Raw genomic sequence first — 25,759 nt, forward strand, 5'->3', positions numbered from 1 at the left:
ATGTAGAAGGTCAAGTCCTAGATCTAGAGACCAGAAAGAAGAAACCGCCCCCTGCCCCTGCCTCTACCTTCTACCTCCTACCTCCTCATGGGGCTTCAGTTTCCCCAGGAGGAAACTGAAGGGTAGGGTAGCCCTTGAAGAAAAGCAAGCAGAGATACTGGTCCAGGTCTGGTTTTTCATTTTTAAAGACGGGATATTGCTCTGTTGTCCGGGCTGGAATGCAGTGGCACAATCATAGCTCACTGCAGCCTCTGACTCCTAGGCTCAAGCGATCCTCCTGACCCAGCTTCCAGTGTAGCTAGGAATACATGCATGTGCCAACACATCCAGGTAATTTTTTAACAAATAACTTTTTGTAGAGATGGTGGGGGGCAGGGGTCTCACTATGTTACTCAGGCTGGTCTCGAACTCCTGGCCTCAAGTGATCTTTCGTGCCTCAGCCTCCCAAAGCATTGGGATTACAGGAGTGAGCCTGGTATTACAAAGCTCCTGGCTATGGTGGAATTTCATCACAACCCTAATCTGCTCCCCTTCCCCACTCCTCCTTTTCCATAAACACAGAGGATATGGCCCTTGTCCCTCTGAATATTTCTGACCCCTCAAAGGTTTTGAAATATGTGTTCTGTCAAAGGAGACCAGGTTAATGACTTGTGGAAAATCCCAAGTCATTAACCAAGTCAAAAATGCCAGTTTTGCCTTTTGCATTTCCAGTGTTCTTGCCTTGCTTTTGGGGATTAAATTCTTATCACTTAAAAAAATATTGAGGATAACAGCAAACCAACACAGAAACAGAAAACCAAATACTGCATGTTCTCCTTTATAAATGGCTGCTAAAGCCGGGCACAGTGACTCACACCTGTAATCCTAGCACTTTGGGAGGCTGAGACCGGGAGATCACCTGAGGTCGGGAGTTTGAGACCAGCCTGACCAACATGGAGAAACCCCTGTCTCTAATATAAGTACAAAATTAGCCGGGCGTGGTGGTGTATGTCTGTAATCCCAGCTACTCAGGAGGCTGAGGGAGGAGAATCGCTGGAATCCGGGAGGCGGGGGTTGAGGTGAGCAGAGATCTCACCATTGCACTCCAGCCTGGGCAACAAGAGCAAAAACTCTATCACGAAAATAAATAAATAAATAAATAGGAGCTAAATGATGAGAACACATGGACAGAAAGAAGGGAACAACACACACTAGGGTCTGTCAGAGGATGGAGGGTTGGAGGAGAGAAAGAATCAGGAAAAATATCTAATGGATACTAGGCTTCATACTTGGGCAATGAAATAATCTGTACAACAAACCCCCACGACACAAGTTTCCCTATGTAACAAACCTGTGCTTGTAACCCTGAACTTAATATTGACATTTGAAAAATAAAAATAAATAAATCCATATTTTCACTAAATGTGATGTAAACATCCAATTTCCTGTAGCAGAATATGCTATATATATTTGCCTCAAAAGAAAGTAAAATAATAAGGCAAAAAATAAAAATAAAAAGAATCCAGATAGAACAAGAATGAATATAACCTTCCAGGATTCTTTTGGATAGTGTCCCTGCCCTGATTAGGGCCGCTAGGGAATAAATGAATGTGTGTACACGTGTGTACACACAGGCGCTCATGTGTGCTTGCTCAAACTCAAACACATGCACATTCACCCTCACATGCCCCAACCACCACGCTAGTCTCACCCCACAGCAAACATGATGAATTCACATCCTGAGGGGGTGTACCACCAACAAAATCTGACCGGAGGAAACAATTTCAATTCAATCAGAGGCCTCCTGTGGTTGAAGTTTACAAGAAGTGCTGCCAAATCCCACTCTTTTGGCGGACAAACTGTGCAGACATCGGGCCTGTTGGGAGGGTGAGGCGAGTTTCTTATTTTTAAAAAAGAGTCAATCCAAGATGTTTGTATTATTTCAATACTGTTTTTCCTATGGAGCCAGGGGCTGGTGGGGTGGGGGTGGGAAGTTCTTTCCTTGTTCCTGATATTTTCCAGAGATCAAAATTAAAACACAATGCGCTAAGAGTAATCAGCAAGCCTTCAGAAGAATTGCATGTACTTTTGATTTCTATACAAACCCACACAACACTTCTTTAACCCTTAATTAGGTGCAGAGGTGCACAGCTGAGCAGGGAGATGTAGATCTCTGCACAGATATCAGCTTCCTAAACCTTTTGCCTATTTAGCTGGTAATTTGGAGGCCATAAACACCAGGAAGTGTTTTTCCTTTATCTGTTAGCATTTGGTTTTGAAGAGGTAACAGAAGTCAATTTATGCTCTTTGGAAAGTTTCTGTGTGAGACCCACAGCATGGGCATGGGCTTGTAAGACTTTTGATTAACCGTGCATCCTTCTACTCAAACAGCAAGTGAAACCCCCCTCAATGACCCAGGCACTGTGCCTGGTACTAGGCATACAGAATGATAAGAGAAAGGAGTGCCCTCCGGGAGCTTTCTCTCTAGAAGGGGAGGCACAAACAGAGAATGAAATGCAGATTATTAAATGATAGGAGAAGTGGGTTCTTTAGGTTTTTCTGGGTAGCAAGGAGCAGAATGCCACTCAAATACCTCATATAAAGGCAACAGGAATCACATGGAACCAGAATCAGTGTTCTTGACAGGCTCTGGGCAAGTTGAAATGCCATGTCAAAATGAAAAAGAGGTGTAGGGTTCCAGGCAGTTCTATTTTAACCAGGCTGGAGTGCCGTGGCACGATCTTGGCTCACTGCAAGCTCAACCTCCCAGATTCAATCAATTCTCCTGTCTCAGCCTCCTTAGTAGCTGTGTGTAGCGTGCACCACCATACACGGCTGATTTTTGTATTTTTAGTAGACACAGGATTTCACAATGTTGGCCATGCTGGTCTCAAACTCAAACTCCTGGCCTCAGGTGATCCACCCACCTCAGCCTCGAAAAATGTTGGAATTTCAGGCCTGAGCGTCTGGCCCAGGCAGTTTTAATAACTACTCTTCCCTCAGCCACACCTGTTGTGGTGACTCAGCTCCTCTCAGCTTTTTCCACTTCCTCTTCCTAATCTCACTCTACCAGAGTACCTTCTCTATGGCATGGCTCTAACTTACTCATTCTGGTTGATTACCTGTGGCTTCCCTGACTGCCTTGGGAGATCTGAACACTGTCTTCTCTCTTGTGTCTTTTAGCTTCTACCCCTGATACCAAGTGTCCAATATGATGGTCCAGATGAGAGGATACTATAGTCTCATGTAGTCAACTCATCTCTTTTAGGCAAAGTTATTATTCCTGCCCACATAGATGCTACCGATAGATTGAATCTCTTTGCATGGTCCTGTCTGCTGCGGCCACGGGGCTGGGCATCCTGCATTGCAAGTTATGTGTGAGAGGCACACATGGTGACTCCCTGAAGGGAGCTCTTGGACAGACCCCTAGTAGAGGTGACTGTGGTCAAAGCAGTGGCTGTGGATATGGACATAAACACAGAGGGTTTTGGGAATACAGAGGAGGGCAACTAATTCAGCCAGGCAGCTTAGGAATGCCTTTGCAGAGGAAGCTACACCAACACTGAGCTCAAGGGAGGACAGAAAGTTGCTCCAGAGGGGGTCCTCAGCAGTAACCCTGACAGAGGAAACTTTAGTGTGAATGTCGTGTGTGTGTTTGGGGTGGTGGTGGTGCTATTACAGTTGTTTGATTGATTGTTTTTTTTATTTTTATTTTTCGAGACGGAAACTCGCTCTGTCGCCCAGGCTATTGTGTAGTGGAATGATCTTGGCTCACTGCAACCTCCAATTCCAGGGTTCAGGCAATTCTCCTGCCTCAGCCTCTCTTGTAGTTGGGATTAAAGGCACACACCATCATGCCTGGCTAATTTTTGTATTTTTGGTAGAGACAGGGTTTCACCATGTTGGCCAGGCTGGTCTTGAACTCCTGACCTCAGGTGATCTGCCCGCCTTAATCTCCCAAAATGCTAGGATTACAGGCATGAGCCATCGCGCCCAGCTTGTTTGGTTTGGTTTTAACTCAAGCTGAGAATCTCTGCCTTTGCTGTGTAAAATTAGTAACCTATTCTAATTTATTATGATTACTGGCACCTTTAGATTTATTTCTTCCTCTTTTTCTATAATTTCTATTTTGAGTCAATTTGGACATTTTCAAATACAGCCAGGAAAAAATTTTGGACTATACTTTGTGCTTGTCCTTATCCTCATTTTGCAATGTGCTATCTTTTACTAGGCACAACCCTGGCTGGAACCAAAGATTATGAAAGGCCAAAAATGACCCAGGGGAATGGCTGGAGTTTGTGTCCCTGCAGAAAACAAGGCATTATGAAATTAACTTGTAATGGACGATTGAAAGGCTTGGACATTTGGTTTTGAAAGTACACATTGTAAGCTTTTCTTTTTTTTCCCAAAGTTATACATACTTGTAGTTTAAAAGTCAACTAGTTCCACAAGGTCTGCTCAGAAAAACAACAGCCTCCAATCTCCCTTCCCTGTTCCCCTTCCCCAAATGGAGCCACTCTCCTCTCTCAGCTGACTTTTTCTGTTTGCCTCCATATCTCTAGGTAACTTGATTGCAGAGCTACAGTTTGATTCTTCCTTCAGTTTTAAGAATTGAATCTTAACTTCCTCCTATGGAAGATGAGGATTTAATGCTCTTTACTGCACCCCACCCAGATAAATTTTCTGTTTCCCCATGGCTAACCTTCTCAAAATGGTAATATTGCAATATAAGTAATGAGCATGTATGCTATTCATAGTAGAGCCATTTAAGAAAACCATGATTAATTTTTCTACACAATTTATTGTTTTCTCTGGTTAACAAGTGTTTTATTTTTCTCTGTTGCATGGATTTGTTTCTTTTTCTTTTCATAGATTTAGGAATTCAATCCCAGAATCTCCATCTTTTGTATAATTGCCTCTTGAGATGTTCATTCTCTCAAGTCCATCACCTTAAAGAAGTTTCTCCTGGAGCTGGACCTGCTCCCTCTGGGCTGGTGCCCTCTGTGACTGGTTCACAGCGGCTGTCTCAGATCTCTCTTCCCCCAGATTCCCATCGCCTCTCAATATTGAGCCTCCTGTTTTCCATCTCCTCTCTTTCATTTTGTTCTCTTGCTTTGCTCCAGAATACACTCTAGCAGCTTCTTGAGAAAGAGTAAGTGGGAGGTAAATTTTGGTGGTGTGTGTGTTCGCTTCAGCTTTGGGCTGCCATAACAAAGTACTGCGGACTGAGTGGCTTAACAACACAAATGTATTTTCTCACAGTGCTGGAAGCTAAATATTCCATAAGGCAGTAGCCGATTCAGTTCCTGGTGGAAACTGTCTTCCTGGCTTCTAGACACTAGACAGTAGCCTTCTTGCTATGTCCTCACAAGGCATTTCTTTGGAACATGTGCCTGGGAAGGGAGAGAGAGACAGAGGAAAGACAGAGATAGAGACAGAAGAAATTCTCTACCCCCCGACCCTTTTTTTGTGAGACAGGGTCTTGCTTTGTCACTTAGGCAGGAGTGCACTGGCACAATCACAGCTCACTGCAACCTCAAACTCCTGGGCTCAAGTGATCCTCCTGCCTCAGCCTCCCTAGGTAGCTGGGACTACAAGTGTGACACACCACGCCCAACTCAATCTCTTCTCGTAAGACCACAAATCCTATTACATCAGGGCCCTGCCCTTGTGACTTCATCTAAACTTAACTCTTCCTTAGAGGCCCTGGTCTCCAAATATAGCCACACTGTGGCAGGGGGTGGGGGGGTTAGGACTTCAACATATGAATTTCAGGGGGACACAAACATTCAGTTCATAATACGTGTGTTTTTTTAAAGGACACCTTATTCTATTTAATATTTTCTTGTTATTTTGACAAGGTATGCAGTTCTAGGTGAGAAACAATTTTCTTTTGGGATTTAGAGGTCATCACTCCATTTACTGTTTTGGGTCAGTTGCCCTGTTGCTATTGGGAAGTCTGAAGTCATTCTGATCTGTAATCGTTATTACAAGAACTGTTTCTCTGAATTGCCATTTGTGAAATCTTTGTCCTCAGCCTAAAATTTAATGATGGTATGTCTTCATGTGGTTTTATTTTCATTAATTGTGCTGGCACTTAGAGGCCTTTCTCAACCAGAAACTCAGATACATTTTGTTGAATTCTTTCTTTGATTATTTTCTTTTTTCTCCTCTGAAGTTCTCTTATTCTAGAACTTAAATTTTCACAGATTGCACCTCATGGGTTGATCTGTAATTGTCTTCTCTCCCCACTCCCTGCCTTTTCATTTTTGTGTTATCCTGGAATATTTCTATAGCTTTAATGTCTAAACTTTCCACACAGTTTTTAATTTCACATTTTAAACTTTTAAATTTTTTAACTTGGGAAATGAAAAAATATATATTTATGGTATACAACATGATGGTTTTGATATATGTTTGCATTGTGGAATGGCTGAGTCAAGCTAAATAACATCATATTTTTTTAATTTTAAAGGGGACTTTTTTGCATTTTAGACATTTCTTTTTGTTGTTATTTTATATCATTTGGTTCTATTTCTCAGATGTTATTTTTTTAACTCTTAGAAGATATTAATCTAAAATGTTTAAAGTCATTTACATTTTTTTCTTTTGCATGCATAGCACTCTTTCTATTTGCAGACTCTGAAAGGATCTGGCTCTCGCCCCTCATCTCCACCCCATTTTGGGTGGGCAGACCACCCTTCTAGAACTGCTGGCCTAATTGTTGTGGCTGCAGTGGGGGCAACCAGTGGAATGGGTGGTCGAGGAAGCAAGAGTGCAGTGGGGAGACATAAATGGAGAAGCGATGAAGATAAGAAGGGCAGGCCTTCCAGGGCACTTCTTCATAGCTCATAGAGATCAGCAATTACAATTGGATAATTACTAATTGCAAATTACAGACATTTCCAAGAAAGTAGCTCATTTTAGAATAAGGTGTAAAGAAAAAGTTACAATTTTATATCTGTATGAAATTCAACTATCATTTAACCTTGCCTGTTCTAGCTCTAATTTCATCTCAGATGCAGAAGAAACAATCCTTCCTGACTCCAACTTTTCTGAGAATCAGTGCCTTTTAGCACACATGAGTTCTCTGTCTCTGGATTAAGGGATAGAATGTTGCAGGGTACTTGGTCAACAAACAGTTGGATTTTCAGCCTTTATTCATAAAAAAACCTCCTGGAAATAAAAGGCACTCTTGTGCCTTGTGGGCATTTCAGATTTGCTGTGAACATTCTTTACTCACTATGAGTATTTTTTGTTTTCTGTTTCATAAAGGAGAAAGGGCTTTCTGCTTTATGATATGAAATATTGGAAAGGAAAACTACTTTGTGTTTGGTTTTTACCCATTATCTTTTTATAAAAAACTTTTAGGTTCATGGTACATGTGCAGAATGTGCAGGTTTGTTAAATGTATGTCATGGGGGTTTGTTGTACAAATTATTTAATTACTCCAGTATTAAGCCTAGTATCTTCTAGTAGTTTTTCCTGATCCTCTTCCTGCTCCCACCCTCCACCCTCTGATAGGCCCCAGTGTGTGTTGTGCCCCTTTATGTGTCCACGTGGTTCTCATCATTTAGCTCCCACTTATAATATGAGAACATGCCACACTTGGTTTTCTGTTCCTGCATATTAGTTTGCTAAGGATAATGACCTCCAGCTCCATCTATGTCCCTGCAAAAGTTAGGATCTCATTCTTTTTTATGGATGCATAGTATTCCATGGTATATATGTGCCACATTTTCTTTATCCAGTCTATCATTGATGGGCATTTGGGTTGGTTCAATGTGTTTGCTATTGTGAATTGTGCTGCAATAAACATATACATACATGTGTCTTTACAACAGAATGATTTATATTCTTTTGGGTATATACCCAGTAACAGAATTGCTGGGTTGAATGGCATTTCTCGTCTTTAGATCTTTGAAGAATCACCAAACTGTCTTCCAGAATGGTTGAACTAAATTACACTCCCACCAACAGTGTATACACATTCCTTTTTCTCCACAACTTTACCAGCATCTGTTATTTTTTGACTTTTTAATAATATCCATTCTGACTGATGTGAGATCTCATTGTGGTTTTGATTTGCATTTCTCTAATGATCAGTGATGTTGAGCTCTTTCTCATGTTTATTGGCCGCATGAATGTCTTGTTTTCAGAAGTATCTGTTCATGTTCTTTGCCCACTTTTTAATGGGGTTGTTTTTTTTCTTCTAAATTTAAATTCCTTGTAGAATCTGGATATTAGACTTTGTCAGATGAATAGATTGCAAAATTTTTCTCCCATTCTGTAGGTTGTCTGTTCATTCTGTTGATAGTTTATTTGACTGTGTAAAAGGTCTTTAGTTTAATTAGATCCCATTTGTCAATTTTTGCTTTTGTTGCCATTGCTTTTGGCACCTTCGTCATGGAATCTTAGCCCATGCCTATGTCCTGAATGATATTGCCTAGGTTGTCTTCCAGGGTTTTTATAGTTTTGGGTTTTTTTTTTTTTTGAGACAGAGTCTTACTCTGTTGCCAGGCACCAGGCTGAAGTGCAGTGGTGTGATCTCAGCTCACTGCAACCCCTGCTTCCTGGGTTCAAGCAATTCTCCTGCCTCAGCCTCCTGAGTAGCTGGGACTACAGGTACACACCACCATGCCCAGCTAATTTTTGTATTTTAGTGGAGACGGGGTTTCACTATGTTGGCCAGGATGGTCTCAATCTCTTAACCAAAGTGCTGGGATTACAGGCATGATATAGTTTTGGGTTTTATATTTAAGTCTTTAATTCATCTTGAATTAATTTTTATATATGGTATAAGGAAGGGGTCCAGTTTCAACTTTGTATTTATGGCTAGCCAGTTATCCCAGCACCATTTATTGAATATTCAATATGGATTGAAAGGATTCCCTATTTGTCAGGTTTGTTGAAGATCAGATAATTGTAGATGTATGGTCTTATTTCTGGGTTCTCTATTCTATTGCATTGGTCTATATGTCTGCTCTTGTACCAGTACCATGCTGTTTTGGTTACTGTAGCCCTATGGTATAGTTTGAAGTCAAGTAGCATGATGCCTCCAGCTTTGTTCTTTTTGCTTAGGATTGCCTTGGCTATTTTGGCTCTTTTTTGAGTCGACATAAGTTTTAAAATAGTTTTCTCTAATTCTGTGAAGAATGCCAGTGGTAGTTTAATGGGAATCACATTGAATCTATAAATTGCTTTGGGCAGTATGGCCACTTTAATAATATTGAATCTTCATATACATGAGCATGGACTGTTTTTCCATTTGTTTGTGTCATCTCCAATATCTTTGAGCAGTGGTTTGTAGTTCTCTATAAAGAGATCTTTCACCACCCTTGTATTGTTACAGTACAGGTATTGTAAAATACCTGTATCCCTCGGTATTTTATTATGTTTATGGCAATTGTGAATGAGAATTTGTTTGTGATTTGGCTCTTGGCTTGACTGTTGGTGTATAGGAACACTAGGGATTTTTGCACATTGATTTTGTATCCTGAGACTTTGCTGAAGTTGCTTATCAATTTAGAAAGCTTTCGGGCTGAAATGAAGAGGTTTTCTAGACATAGGATCATTTTATCTGCAAACAGTGATGGTTTGACTTCCTTTCTTTTATTTGAATGCCCTTTATTTCTTTCTCTTGCCCGATTGCCCTGGCCAGAACTTCCGATACTGTGTTGAATAGGAGTGGTGACAGATGGCATCCTTGTCTTGTGCCGGCTTTCAAGGGGAATGCTTCAACTTTTTGCCCATTCACTATGATATTGGCTGTAGCTTTGTCATATATGGCTCTTATTGTTTTGAGGTATGTTCCTTCAATACCTAGTTTAGTGAGAGTTTTTAACATGAAGGGATGTTGAATTTTATTGAAAACGTTTTCTTTATTGAGATAATCATGTGGTTTTTGTCTTTAGTTCTGTTTCTGTGATGAGCCATATTTATTGATTAGTATATGTCAAACCAACTTTGCGTCCCAGGGATGAAGCCTACTTGATTGTGGTGGATAAGATTTTTGATGTGCTGCTGGATTCAGTTTGCCAGTGTTTTGTTGAGGATCTTTGCATTGATGTTCATCAAGGATGTTGGCCTGAAGTTTTTGTTGTTTTTGTATCTCTGGCAGGTTTTAGTATTAGGATGATTCTGGCCTCATGGAATGAGTTAGGGAGGTGTCCCTGTTCCTCAATTTTTTAGAATAATTTCAGTAGGAATGGTACCAGCTCTTCTTTGTGTATCTGGTAAAATTCAACTGTGAATTCATCTGGTCCTGGACTATTATTGGCTGGTGAGCAATTTATTACTGCTTCAATTTCAGAAGTTGTTATTGGTCTGCTCAGGGATTAAATTTCTTCCTTTAGTCTTGGAGGGTATATATGCCTAGGAATTTATCTATTTCTTCTAGATTTTCTAGTTTATGGGCATAAATGTGTTTAAATACTCTGATGGTTGCTTGTATTTCTGTGGAATCAGTGGCAATGTCCCCTTTATTTCTGATTCTTTTTATTTAAATCTCTCTCTCTATTATTATTCTAGCTAGTGGTCTATTTTATTAATTTTTTTCAAAAATCAGTTCCTGGATTAATTGATCTTTTTAATAATTTGTGTGTGTGTGTGTGTGTGTGTGTGTGTGTCTGTCTGTCTCCTTCAGTTCAGCTCTGATTTTAGTTATTTCTTGTCTTCTGCTAGCTTTGGGATTTGTTGTTGTTACTCTTAATTCTTTTTGTTGTGGTTTTAAGTTGTTAACTTGAGATCTTTCTAACTTTGTGATGTGGGCATTTAGTGTCATAAATTTCCCTCTTAACACTGCCTTAGCTGTGTCCCAGAGATTCTGGTATGTTGTATCTTTGCTCTCATTAGTTTCAAAGAACTTCTTGATTTCTACTTTAATTTCATATAGGTGTGGTGCCTTGTGCCTGTAATCCCAGAACTTTGGGGGACTGGGGCAGGTGGATCACTTGAGGTCAGGAGTTTAAGAGCAACCTGGCCAACATGGTGAAACCCCGTCTTTATTAAAAATACAAAAATTAGCTTGGCATGGTGGCACGTGCCTGTAATCCCAGCTATTTGGGGAGCTGAGGCACAAGAATCACTTTAATTCAGGAGGCAGAGGTTGCAGTGAGCTGAGATCGCATTGCTGCACTGCAGCCTGAGCAACAGAGCAAGATAGAGTCTCAAAATAAAAAAGTCATCATATTAGTTTGTTCTCACATTGCTGTAAGGAAATACCCAAGACTGGGTCATTTATAAAGAAAAAGGTTTGAATTGACTAAGGTCAGCATGTCTGGGGAGGCCTCAGGAAACTTACAATCATGGTAGAAGGGAAAGCAAACACATCCTTCTTCATATGGTGGCAGCAAGGAGAAGTGCCAAGGCAAAAGGGAAAAAGCCTCTTATAAAACTATCAGATCTCAGGATGAGCTCACTCACTATTGCAAGAACAGCAGCATGGGGGTAATTGCCACATGATTCAATTACCTCCCACCAGTCTCTCCCATAACATGTGGGGATTATGGGAACTATGATTCAAGATGAGATTTGGGTTGTGATGCAGCCAAACCGTATCAGCCAATCAGGAGTAGATTATTCAATTTCCATGTAACTGTATGGTTTTGAGTGAATTTCTTAGTCATGAGTTCTAATTTGATTGTGCTGTGGTCCAAGAGACTGTTACAATTTTAGTTCTTTTGCATTTGCTGAGGAGTGTTTTACTTCTGATTATGTGATTGATTTTAGAGTAAATGTCATGTAGTGAGGAGAAGAATGTAAATTGTGTTGTTTTAGAGTGGAGAGTTCTGTAGATATCTATCAGGTCCATTGGATCCAGAGCTGAGTTTAGATCCTGAATTTCTTTGTTAATTTTCTGTCTCAGTGATGTCTGATATTGTCAGTGGGGTGTTAAAATCTTCCACTGTTATTGTGTGGGAATCTAAGTCTCTTTGAAGGTCTGTAAGAACTTGCTTTATGAATCTGTGTGCTCCTGTGTTAGACATATGTATATTTAGGATAGTTAGATCTTTTTTGTTGTTGTTGAATTGAATCCTTTACCATTATATATAATGACCTTCTTTGTCTTTTTTGATCTTTGCTGATTTAAAGTCTGTTTTGTCAGACTAGGATTGCAACCCCTGCTTTTTTCTGTTAAAGTCTGTTTTTGTCAACAAGGATTGCAATTCCTGCTTTTTTCTGTTTTCCATTTGCTTGGTAAATTTTATTCCATCCTTTTATTTTGAACCTATGTGTTTCATTGCATGTGAGATGGATTTCTTGAAGACAACATACCAGTGGGTCTTGGTTTTCAGTCCAGCTTGCCATTCTGTGTATTTTAATTGAAGGCATTTAGCCCATTCACATTTAAGGTTAGTATTGATATGTGTGGATTTGATTCTGTCATCAGGATGTTAGCTGGTTATTTTGCAGACTTGTTTATGCGGTTGCTTTATAGTGTCCCTGGTCTGTGTACTTCAGAGTGCTTTTGTAGTGGCTGGTAACAGTTTTTACTTTCCATATTTAGTGCTTCCTGCAGGAGCTCTTGTAAGGCAGGTCTGGTGATAAAGAATGTCCTCAGCATTTGCTTGTCTAAAAAGGATCTTATTTCTTCTTTGCTCATGAAGCTTGGTTTTGGTGACTGTGAAATTCTGGGTTGGAATTTCTTTTCTTTAAGAATGTTGAATATTGGCTCCTAATCTCGTCTAGCTTGTAGGGTTTCCACTCAGAGGTCTACTGTTAGTCTGATGGGCTTCCCTTTGTAGGTGACCTGGCTTTTCTCTCTGGCTGCACTTAACATTTTTTCTTTCATTTTGATCTTGGGGAACCTGATGATTATGTGTCTCAGGGATAATCTCCTCATGGAGTATCTTACTGGGGTTCTCTGTAATTCCTGAATTTCAATGTTGCCCTGTCTAGCTAGGTTGGGGAATCCTCATGAATAATATCCTGAAATAGGTTTTCCAGATTGGTTCCATTCTAGAAGCTCATCTCTTTCAGATACACCAGTCAGTTGTAGTTTTGGTCTTTTTATATAATCCCATATTTCTTGGGGGTGTTTTCATTCCTTTTCATTCTTTTTTCTCTATTCTTGTCTGCCTGTCTTATTTCAGAAAGACAGTCTGCAAGCTCTCAGATTCTTTCCTCTACTTGGTCTATTAATACTTGCGATTGCATTATGAAATTCTTGTGGGGTGTTTTTCATCCCTATCGGGTGAGTTACATTCCTCTCTATGCTGGCTATTTTGTCTGTCAGCTCCTGCAATGTTTTATCATGATTTTTAGCTTCCTTGCATTGGCTTACAGTATGCTCCTTTAGCTCAGTGAAATTCATCTTTATCAACATTCTGAATTCTATTTTTGTCATTTCAGCCATCTAACCCTCAGCCCAGTTCTGAACGCTTGCTGGAGAGGTGATGCAGTCATATGGAGAAGAGGAGGCATTCTGTTGTTTTGAGTTTTTAGCATTCTTACACTGATTCTTTCTCATCTCTGTGGGCTTATCTACCTCAAATCTTTGAGATTGTTGACCTTTAGATGGGGCTTTTTTTTTTCTTTTAACAGTCTTACCACTTTTCTGTAGGGCTGGTACAGTTTGCTAGGGGTCCACTCCAATCCCTAGTCGCCTCATATTTTCCAGTACCTGGAGGTATCACCAGTGAAGCCTGCAAAACAGCAAAGATGGCAGCCTTTCCCTTCCTCTGGGAGCTCCATCCCAGGGGATACAGACCTGAACACATCTGTAGGAAATGGCTGGAGACCATGGTTGGGAGGTCTCACCCAGTCAGGAAAAGTGGGATTTGGGACTTGCTTCAAGATGTAGACTAGCCATGCTTTCATAGAGTAACTGTGCTATGCTGGGGTACTGCTTCTGCCCCAGGTCGGCTTGGGCTCTCCAAAGGCTGTAGGCTCAAATGTCTTAAGTTGCCCAAACAGCAAAGATGGCAGCTCACTCTTTCCTCTTGGATCTCCATCAGATATCTGTCAGACTGGAGAACAGGGGCAAGGGTGGCTGGAGGCCTCAGTTGGGAGGAATTCCAACCCAGTGAGGAGGGACAGATTGGGGACCTGCTTAAAGAAGTAGTCTGGCCACATTTTGGTAGAGCAGCTGTGCTGTGCAGGGGATCCCTTCTGCCCCCAGTTGGTTTGGACTCTTTAAAACCCACAGGTTAGAATGGCTGAGTCACCCAAACAGCAAAGATGGTGACTTCCCCTTCCCCCGGGAACTCTGTCCTGTCCCAGCTAGGCACAACACTGTTGCCCGTGGCTGGCTAAAATTCCAAGCCAGTGGGTCTTACCCTGTGAGGCACCATGGAAGTGGAGCCCACAGACCATCACTGCTTGCGCTTTGGATTCAGCCCCCTCCTAGGTATGGGTATGGAGGTCCAACCTTCTGCCTTGCCTTAGTTGCAGTCGTCTTTGCTGGGGAGCTCAGAGCCAGAGTTTGTAAAGCTCCTGGATCTCTGTGTATGCCTGGGCAGCTGCTCCACGGAGCTCTGTGTGTCAGACCAAAGGCCCTGGTGGAATGGGCTCATGAGGGGATCTCCTGACCTGAGGGTTGCAAAGATCCAAGTGTGGTTTACCGGAGTTGCACATTCACTTACCACTTCCCTAGGCAGTGGTAGGTTCCGTTGGCTCTGTGTCACTCCCAGATGAGCCATCACCCTGCTCTGCTTTTCTCTGTTCTACATGGGTTGAGCTGTTTTCCTAATTAGTCCCAATCCAAGTACCTGGATATTTCAGTTTAAGTCACTGTATTTACTCACCCCTTTAGTTTCTCTCCATGAGAGCCTCTGTAGCTGGTTCTAGTCAGCCATCTTGGCTCTGAATGTCTTTTATCTTACTTAATCCTCTATCTTTTATCTTACTTAATCCTTTTATAGCTAAAAGATAAATATATAATTAATAAAAATATATTATTTAGATGAAGATAAAGATATAAATAATATATATCCTCTGATATATATAATATATTATAAATATATAAATAATATTTATTTACATTAAATATATATTTTTAGATATATTATTTAGATAGAGATAAAGCTACATTATTACCAACTCCATTTTACAAACAAGGAAATGGAGAGTCAGAGAGATGAAATTGCTTGCCTAAGATCACACAGTCATTGCCATAACCAAATGTGAACCCAGGTCTGTCTGACTCTCAAGGCCCATTGATTGATTCTGGGTCATCTTCCTCTATATGCCTGTAAGCAAAAAGCCGGGACCATCCCTGCAAGTTTGTCTTAGTGCATTTGAGCTGCTATAAGAAATTACTGTAGCCTGGGTGGCTTATAAATAGCAGAAATTTATTTCTCACAGTTCTATAGGTTAGAAAATTCAAGATCAAGGTGCTGGCAGATTCAGTGTCTGGTGAGAGCCCTCTTCCTGGTTCATAGATGGTGTCTTCTCACTGTGTCCTCATATGGCAAAAGAATGAGGAAGCTACCTGGAGTCTTTTATAAGGGCACTAATTCTATTCGTGAGGGCTCCACCCTCATGAGCTCATCATTGCTCCTAAACTCCAGCTTCAAATATTATCACATTGGTAATTAGGTTTCAACATATGAATTTTGGTCTGTAGCAATGTTTATGTCCCAAATCCTCTTAACTCTCATTTCTTCCCCCAGTGTCTTCCTTCTAAAACTCCTCTGTTTTGAAGCTTGATCTTATCTAGAAATTAATATATAATTGCTTAACTAAAATTTAATCATGTCAGATAGTAGTGTTTTACAAGCTGAAGCTCACGACCAATTAATGGGCCATGAAATTAATTTAAAATATTGAAACCAGCATTTAAAAAATAATAGAATAGAATGGAAAATATTTCTATTCCTATGACTATTTATATACGTATTAACTGCATGTAGGAAAGGGTTAGTACTGTTACACATGTGTATATTTGTGCACTGGGTCATAATGTAGAATGCTCTTCCTATTCTGGGTCATGGTTAGAAAGAGTCCTTACTCATTACCAAATTGTCTTTCACAAACAATCCAAGCCATTTTTTGGAATACACAAACATATATATATACACACACACACACACGTATGTATATATACATATATACACACACACATGTATGTATATATATATTTAATTTTTTAAACTATACTTTAAGTTCTGGAGTACATGTGCAGAACATGCAGGCTTGTTACATAGGTATACACGTGCCATGGTGGTTTGCTGCGTAAACAGTTTAAGCCATTTTTCAGAATATATGTTTTAAAATATATTTTAAACAAAATATACAATGCCCGTGGGATGAAAATCCCTCATGGTCTGACCCCTGCTACCTTGTATAGTCTTATTCTGAGCCATTTTTGTATATAAATACTTTCTATTTTAACTCTACCAAATTAATTTTACAAAAAACTTTGTCTAATTATAATTTGTATCCAATAAAATGCACTGATTCCAAGTGCTTGGCTTGACATTTTGTATACATCAGTTTTAACTACCATCATAAATACACAAAGCATTTTCATCACCCTAAAAGACTCCCATGTGCCCCACTTGCCAACCCTAGCCCCAAGCAACCCTGGAACTGCTCTGTAACAATGAAGTAGTTTTGCCTTTTCTAGAATTTTATACATATAACATATATAATGTTTTTGTCTGAATTTCTTCACTTACTATGATGCTTTTGAGACAACAATGTCCTTATATGTATCTGTAGATCATTCTTTTCATTGATGAGTAATAGTCCATTGCATGAATATAGCACAACGTGTTCATTAATCTGAAGGTAGATGTTTGGCTTGACTCCAGTTTTTAGCTATTATTAACAAATGAACATTTGGGTAAAGTAATTTGTGTAACATATTTCAATGTAGGTGGAAAATGTCTAGGAGTACAATTGCTGGGTTGTATGGTAGCTGTATGTTTCACTGTATAAGAAATTGCCAACACATTTTTCAAAGTGGTTATACTATTTTACATTCCTAGAAGTAATGCATGACTATTCTAGTTGCTCTATATCCTCACCAGCACTTGGTTGTATAAAACTTTCAAATTTTTATCTATTCTAATAGGTGTGTGGTGGTTTCTCATTGTGGTTTTAATTTCCATTGTCTGATGACTCAGAATATTGAGCATCTTTTTTTTTTTTTTTTAGAGACAGAGTTTCACTCTTGTTGCGCAGGCTAGAGTGCAATGCCGTGATCTCAGCTCACTGCAACCTCCACCTCCCAGGTTCAAGTGATTCTCTTGCCTCAGCCTCCCGAATAGCTGATATTACAGGCACACGTCACCGTGCCCAGCTAATTTTGTATTTTTTAGTAGAGATGGGGTTTCACCGTGTTGGTCAGGCTGGTCTCAAACTCCTGACCTCAGGTGATTCACTTGCCTCAGCCACCCAAAATGCTGGGATTACAGGCATGAGCCACTGTGCCAGCCGAGCATCTTTTTATGTAGTCTTTGCCATTTGTTTATTTTCTTTTGCAAAGTGTCTGTACAAATCTTTTGCTCATTTTTTTTGCCTGTTTATTTTTGAGTTGTGTTTATATATTCTGAATAGCAGGCATTTGTTAGATACATGGATTGCAAATATTTCCTTCTGGTCTTTGGCCTATCAATTCATTTTCTTGTTGGTGTCTTTTGAAGAGCAAAGATTTTGAATCTTAGTGAAGAAAATTGTATCAATTTTTTATGGTGCTTTTTGTGTCCTCAGGTTATGAAGGTTTTCTCCTAGATATTTTATAGTTTTAGATTTTATATTTTGATATGTGATTATGATGGATTACTAGTTCATTTTTTGTGTATAGCAGGAGTTTTGGATTGAGGTTCATTCTTTCCCATATGTATATATAGTTGTTTTTGCACCATTTGTTGAAAAGCCTACTTTTATTCCTATTGAATTGTTCTTATGCTTTGTCAATAATTAATTGCCCATACATATGTAAGTCTGTTTCTGGGTTTTCTTTCTATTCCAAGCATCTATATGTCTGTCCTCACACCAGCACCATACTGTCTTGATTACTGCAGATTTATGGTAAGTCTTGAAATCAAGTAGTGTAAGTCTCCTAACTTTGCTCTTCTTTTTAAATTTTGTTTTGGCCATCCTAGGACCTTTCCATATACATTTTAGAATCAATTTGTCAATTTTTACCAAAAACCTGCCAAAATTTTAACTGGAATAACTGATTTGAACCTGTAGATCATTAGGGGAGAATTGATGCCTTAATTGTTTTAATAATACTGATTACTCAGTTCATAAACAGGGGATACCCTTAATTAATTTAGCTCTCCACTTTCTTTTGCTTTTTCTTGGTTTATGTTTTTGAGATAGTCTCACTCTGGTACCCAGGCTAGAGTGCAGTGGTGTGATCTCAGCTCACTGCAACCTCCGCCTCCTGGGTTGAAGTGATTCCTGCCTCAGCCTCACAAGTAGTTGGGAGTACAGGCACATCCCACCATGCCTGGCTAAATTTTGTATCTTTAATAGAGACGGGGTTTCATCATGTTGGTCAGGCTGATCTCAAACTCCCAAACTCAAGTGATCCGCCTGCCTCCTCAGCCTCCCAAAGTGCTAAAATTATAGGCATGAGCGACCGTGCCGGGCCTCTACTTCCTCTTGGGAATGTTTTATAGTTTTCAGAATACAAATATTGCACTTATTATATTTATCCCTATATATTTCATTTTTTATGCTATTATAGATGATAAGAAAACATTTTCACTTTCTGATTTTTTAATAGATGTTATGTTTTAGCACAGTTTTACGTTCACAGCAAAATTTAGCAGAAGATACAGAGAGGTTTCTTATATATCCCCTATTCCCACATACACACAGCCACACTACTTTCAGATTCCCACACAAAAATGGTAATGGTAAAATCAGTGAGCCTATAGTGACCCATTGCTATCACACAAAATCCATAATTTATTAGTGTTCACTCTTGGTGTTGTACATTCTGTGTTTTGACACATATATGATGATATGTATTCCCCACTATAAAATTATACAAAATAGTTTTGCTGCCCTAAAAATCCTCTGTGTCCTGCCTAGTCATCACTCCTTTCTCCCTAATTCCTGACAACCACTGATTGTTTTACTGTCTCCATAGTTTTGCTTTTTCCAGAATATCTTATAGTCAGAATCATAAAATTTGTAGCATTTTCTGATTGGCTTTCACTTGGTAACATGCATTTAAGTTTCCACCATATCTTTTCATGGTTTAATAGCTCATTTCTTTTTAGCATTTTATAATATTTCATTGTCAGAATATACCACAGTCCACCCACTTGCCCACTTAAGAACATCTTGGTTACTTTCAAATTTGGGCAATTATAAATAAATCTGTTATAAACATTCATATGTAAGTTTTGGCTTGGACATAGGTTTTCAACTCATTTGGGAGCACAGTGGCCAAAATCATGTGGTAAGAGTTTGTAAGTTTTGTAGGAACCTGCCAAACTATCTTTTAAATTGGCTGTACCATTTTATATTCCTACCAATAGTAAATGAGAGTTCCGGTTGCTCCACATCCTCACCAGCATTTAGTGTCATCAGTGTTTTGGATTTGGGCTATTCTAATAGGTGTGTACTGGTATCTTCTTGTTTTAGTTTGTAATTTCCTAATGATATAAGATGTTGAGCATTTTTTCTTATGCTTATTTGCCATCTGTGTATATATTCTTTGGTGAGGTGCCTGTTCAGGTATTTTATCCATTTTAAATCAGGTTTTAAAAATCATTGAATTTTAATTAAGAGTTCTTTGTATGTTTTAGATAACAGTGTTTTATTAGTGTTTCATAAATATTTTCTCCTAGTCTGTGGCTTGTCTTCTCATTTTCTTGATAATGCCTTTCTCAGAGAAGATGCTTTAATTTTAATGAAGTCCCACTTTATCTATCTATCTATCTATTTATCTATCTACCTACCTACCTACCTACCTACCTATCCAACCATCCATCCAGATGGGGTCTTATTATGTTGCCTGGGCTGATCTCAAATTCTCAGGAGATCCTCCTGCCTTGGCCTCCCAAAGTGTGAGGAGACCCTGTGCCCAGCCTTATCAATTTATTATTTCAAGGGTTATGCCAATTTTTGGTAGTATATAAAAATATGCAATTGATTTTAACATATTATCTTACTATACTCACATATCAATAATTTTATTATTTATTTTATAACATTTTTATAGAACCCTTGGGAATCTAGACAACACAGTCATGTCATGTGCAAATAACAACCGTTTTACTTCTTCCTTTACAGTCTGCGTGCCTCTAATTTTTTTTTAATCTTATTGCATTGGCTAAAACGTACGGTACAATAGTGAATAGAAGTGCTGAGAACAGACATCCTTCCATTGTTCTAAACCTTAGGAGAAGTACATTCAGTCTTTCGCCATTAAATATGTCGTAGCGCTAGATTTTTTTGTAGACATCCTTCATCCGGTTGAGGAAGGTCCTTTCTATTCATAGCTTTTTGTGATTTTCTTTTTTTAAATCAGGAATAAGTGTTGAATTTTGTCAAGGGATGATTGCCATTTTTCTTTTTTGATTTTTTAATATAGTAAAGTATATTGACTGATTTTCAAATGTCAGACCAACCTTGCATTCCTAAGAAAAATCCCACTTGGTTGTGATGCATTATTCTTTTTATACTTTGCTGGATTTCATTTGTTAATATTTTGTTACAGATATCTGTGTCTATGCTCATTAGAATATTAATCTGTAACTTTTTTATGTGTGATGCCTGTCTTATTCTGGTATCAGGTAATTCTGAACTCATAAAATAATTGTAAATGTTATCTCATTTTTTATTTTCTAAAAAGTTTATTGTCTGTATACAATGGTTATAATTTTTTTCTTAGATAGTTGGTAGAACTACTAGTGGAGCCATCTGGACCTGGAGTTTTACTTTGGGGAAAATTTTTAAATATCAATTCCATTTCTTTAATAGCTGTAGAACTGTTTACATTAACTATTTCTTCTTCAGTGAGCTGTGGTAGCTTGTATCTTTCAAGGACTTTGTCTATTTCCCTAAAGCTGTGAAAGTTATAGGCATAACATTGTTCATAATATTCCATGGTTACCTTTTAATGTCTGTAGAATCTGCTCATACTTTCATTCTTGACATTGGTAATTTGTATCATCTCTTTGCTTTCCATTGTTTAGTCTCATGAAAGGGTTTTCAATTTAATCATTTCAAATAACTAGCTTTTAATTTTATTTTAAATTTAAAAAAATTTTTTTAGACAAAGTCTTACTCTGTTGCCCAGGCTGGAGTGCAGTGGCACCGTCTTGGCTCACTGCAACCTCTGCCTCATGGGTTCAAGTGATTCTCGTACCTCATCTTCCTAAGTAGCTGGGATTACATGTGCATGCCACCATGTCTGGCTGATTTTTGTTGTTTAGTAGAGACAGGGTGTCACCATGTTGTCCAGGCTGGTCTTGAACCTCTGACCTCAGGTGATCCACCTGCCTTGGCCTCCCAAAGTGCTGGGATTACAGGCATGGGCCACTGTGCCCAGCCTAGCTTTTGATTTCATTTTCTCTAAAGCTTTTGTGTTTTTGATTTCATTAATTTCTGCTGTTACCTTTATTATGATGTCCTCTGCATGAGTTGGGTTTATTTGTTTTTCTTTTTTCAAATGTATTAAGATAAAAGTTTACATCATTTCTGAGACTTTTTCTTTTTCTCATATAAGCATTTAATGCTATAAATTTCCCTCATGGCCCTGTTTTAGCTGCATCTCATACATTTTGATAATGCTGTTTTTATTTTCATCTACTTCACAATACAGAAGATATCTTACAATTTTTTTCTATGATCTGTGAATTATCTATAAGCATTGCTGTTTTTAATTTTTATTTAAATATTTGGTAGCTTTAAATATAATCTTTTGTTATTGATTTCTAATTTAATTCCATTTTGACTAGAAAAATATTTTTAATTTTTTCCCAATCTTCCCATCCTTTGCTGGAAAAATATTTTATTCACTTATTTATTATTGCTTCCTTACTTTTTAAAGCAATTTTGCTTAATTCTCTTTTTGTCTCTGGACTGACCTGTTCTGCTTCAGAAAGTTCTAGGCATAAAAAGACTGCTCCAGCCCTGGCTCTGAGTGACCTCTCTGCTCTGGGGCCCAAAACTGGGTAATTCCTGGGTTCCAATTCTAAGTTTTTGGAAGAGTGTCTGATATGATCAGCCTGGACTGGGTCTGACCTGGAGAAGTTGCTGGCACATAAAATTAACAACATCTGGTCTATCCCTTTAACAGAGCTGTGGACAAAAATAGTTTTTGACAATGACACATAGACTGGATAGCACCTCAGAAGTTTAGTATACTGGCTGAGCACCGTAGCTCATGCCTGTAATGGCAGTACTTTGGGAGGCTGAGGCAGGTGGATCACCTGAGGTCAGGAGTTCGAGACTAGCCTAGCCAACATAGTGAAACCTCATCTTTACTAAAAATACAAAAATTAGCTGGATGTTGTGGCATGTGCCTGTAATCCCAGCTATTTGGAAGGCAGGGGAATCACTTGAACCCAGGAGACGGAGGTTGCAGTGAGTTGTGGTCGAGCCATTGCACTCCAGCCTGGGCGACAGAGCAAGACACTGTCTCAAAAAAAAAAGTTCAGTATACTTATTCAGCAGAAATACTTGTCAGATTTTATAATTGGCAAAAAGAAAAAGAAAGCCTTAAAATAAAATTGGGACCCCGACCTTCAAAGAGCATGGCTCTTTTTCATAGTCCCTTTGAGGGTTAAGTTTGATTTCTCAAGGTGGAATATGCAGTGGTATCACAGGGGCTATTGAAAGTCATAAGATAAACATGGTGCATCTTCTTTTTCTTTTTGTTTTTGAGACAGAGTTTCACTCAGCCACCTAGGCTGGAGTACAGTGGCACGATCTTGGCTCACTGCAACCTCTGCCCCCCAGGTTCAAGCAATTCTCCTGCCTTAGCCTCCTGAGTAGCTGGGACTACAGGCAAGGGCCACCATGCCCAGCTAATTTTTATATTTTTAGTATAGATGGGGTTTCACCATGTTGGCCAAGATGGTCTCAATCTCTTGACCTAGTGATCCACTCACCTTGGCCTCCCAAAGTGCTGGGATTACAGGCATGAGCCACCCCACCTAGCCCAGGTGCATCTTCTTGAAGCATCCATTTTACAAGAAGTTTTGGGAAATTTTTATATTAAAACAAACATAAATTTATGATGGAATAGACTGCAAAACAGCTCAGGATTTTTAAAGACATGGACCAGAACTTGGATTTCATAGTGGTGGATGGATGCTTTGTGGAAAAATTCCTGTAGCTTCCCGGTAAGGAGCCCTGGAAAACTCAGTGAAAAATGTCAAGAATCCTATTTAGAATCATAATCTTCACCTTGTTAGCATTTAAGTAATATTTCAATCTACATCATGTACAATTTATATGTGTATTTTTCATTTAATACTAAGCCAGCTTCTCCAGGGCATCTATCCACAGGCACAGAAGAAGGGATACCAATTATGGAATTAATCTCAGCATGCTTATTGCACACTTATGACATACTAGGTCAAGTATGTCTTCTGAATATAGTTTATTTTGCATTTATCTTGCTAAGATAAATGGGGAGGAAGTGGGGAAGATAGAGGTGAAAGTAAATGGAAATGACAAAGCTATTTCCAGTCTTGAAAGAGGGAAGGATGGGGAAGTGATAAGGAAGTGAGATAGTGTTCCAGAAGCAATGCCTGGGACTAGACATGCTGGTTCTCTTGCAATTGAATTAAGATATCAGGGGAAATGCCTTGACAATCATTAAGGAGAATAAACACAGACATCTCTTGGACCCAAACCCATGTCCATTACTTCACTCCACACCTTTTGTCCTTTCTCCTGCTCAAATTTATAGTTGAGCCATCACTAAATTGGTAACAAAATACCAAGAACAACTGGAAAAGGAAATGAGAATTACTTATTAGCCTCCATTTTCTTCAAGGGAAATACTGCAGATTACTGCACATATAACAGGAAGTGCTAAATTACATGATGAATCTGGTTATGACAAGCACACCATACAGTAAGTAATACAGTGTAGTCACTTCAGGTGTTTTCCTTTCCAGTTTTGAATACATGAATATTGAAAGGTGTTTAAGAGACAAAGAAGCTTTGTAAACATGTCAGACCTCTCTGATGTTGAAAGGGATGTATTTCAGAATATGCAGTCTCGTGTAGTTAGCCTATAAAAACCTGCTCTGTGTTCCAGTTGATACCTTATTCTCTGCTCTTATTGCTGGGTTAGCTTGATTCTTTGAACCCTGTTAAAGTGTAAATATCTCTGGGAAAGTTATTAATTTTTCTTCATTATAGTGTAGTTGTGAAAGCAGAAAGGAAAGAGCCTTCCTTGTAACTAGAACCAAGATCATCTTCGTTCTAGTTACCACTGGATTTCTATGACCGATGGGCATAGCCCTTCTTTCAATCTCCATGACCTCATCTGAACATAATGGGGCTGAGATAGAGAACTCCAGTGTCTTTTTAAGGTTCAACTTTCTGTGAGTCTATGAGAAAAGACAATGTGGGTAGGACCATTTTTGGAATGGGATCTGAGTGAGCAGGTTTCTACTCTTGGAACAAAGGAATGGGGATATGGGCACCCAGTGCCAGACTTTTCTCATAGTGTCCTTCTGTCAAGGGAAACTCCTGGGGCTGTATATCTGTGATCATAACAGTGATAAAAACTGTTGTTAGGGCTGGGCATGGTGGCTCACGCATGTAATCCCAGCACTTTGGGAGGCCGAGGCTGGCAGATCATGAGGTCAGGAGATTGAGACCATCCTGGCCATGGTGAAACCCTATCTCTACTAAAATACAAAAAATTAGCTGGGCGTAGTGGCACGTGCCTGTAGTCCCAGCTACTCAGGAGGCTGAGGCAGGGGAATCACTTGAATCTGGGAGACAGAAGTGGTTGCAGTGAGCAGAGATCGTGCCACTGCACTCCAGCCTGGTGACTGACAACAACAAAACACAAACTATGGTTAGTGCCTGCTCTGTGCGTCTGCTGACTTGATATAATTTACCTCAACTACTCATGATTCAGAATTGCTGATATGTAGGACCATGACGCACACATTCTTGAATCAGCTTCTAAATTCCATACTCTTCCTTAAGAACCAGTCAATAAATGTCTTTACCTCTGTTGTGAGATGGGACAGATGTGTTTGGGATTATTCATCCCATTAGTCTTACCTCATCTCAATAACTTGCCAAGCAGAAAAGGCAACGACAGACCTGCATCTTCAAGAAAGTGAACTGGTTCACATTTAATTGGTTTAGAAGTTATGGGAGATAGCCAGGTGGGTCTATCCAGCAGGCAACTGGCAATCCAAGTCCAGCACTGAGGAAAGAGCTGGATTTAGGGTCATTTACATATAGGGAGTTGTTGATACCTAGGACTTTACCTTTTCAAAAAACATAATATTGCTTATGTATTTATATTTCTTATCATCTGCGGCACAAATTAGATGACATGACAGAATTTTTAAGAGTTTTTGAAGGATGTATATGTTTCGAAATCCTAAACGTGACAACGTCTTGTGAAGTGGCCAGGGAGAAGGTTGAGGGCTAAAGTCAAGGTCAGGGTTAGGCTCTGGAGACGGCAGTTTTTGATTCTGATTGCGTTCCTAGTGTATCTCTCCATTTCTAAAATAGGGACATTCAGTCTCAGTCCAATTTCAATTCAGACAGAGTTCCCTAATCAGTGGAAGGTTTGGGGAACATTTTCAGTGTCTGTGGGATACAGGTGCAGGGGTGAGAGGCAAGCAGAATGAGGGGCCTGGTGTGGCTTCTGCCCCCT

At 39.3% G+C, this 25,759-nt stretch overlaps 1 protein-coding gene across 2 annotated transcripts in view; it reads left to right on the plus strand.

Moving 5' to 3' along the window:
* Positions 1–25,759, plus strand: part of MRPS28 (mitochondrial ribosomal protein S28) — a 240,982-nt gene that overhangs the window by 178,956 nt on the left and 36,267 nt on the right. The window lies entirely within an intron of this gene.

This window comes from Callithrix jacchus, chromosome 16 (assembly GCF_049354715.1).
Source record: "Callithrix jacchus isolate 240 chromosome 16, calJac240_pri, whole genome shotgun sequence".
NCBI classification, from domain to species: Eukaryota; Metazoa; Chordata; class Mammalia; order Primates; family Cebidae; genus Callithrix; species Callithrix jacchus.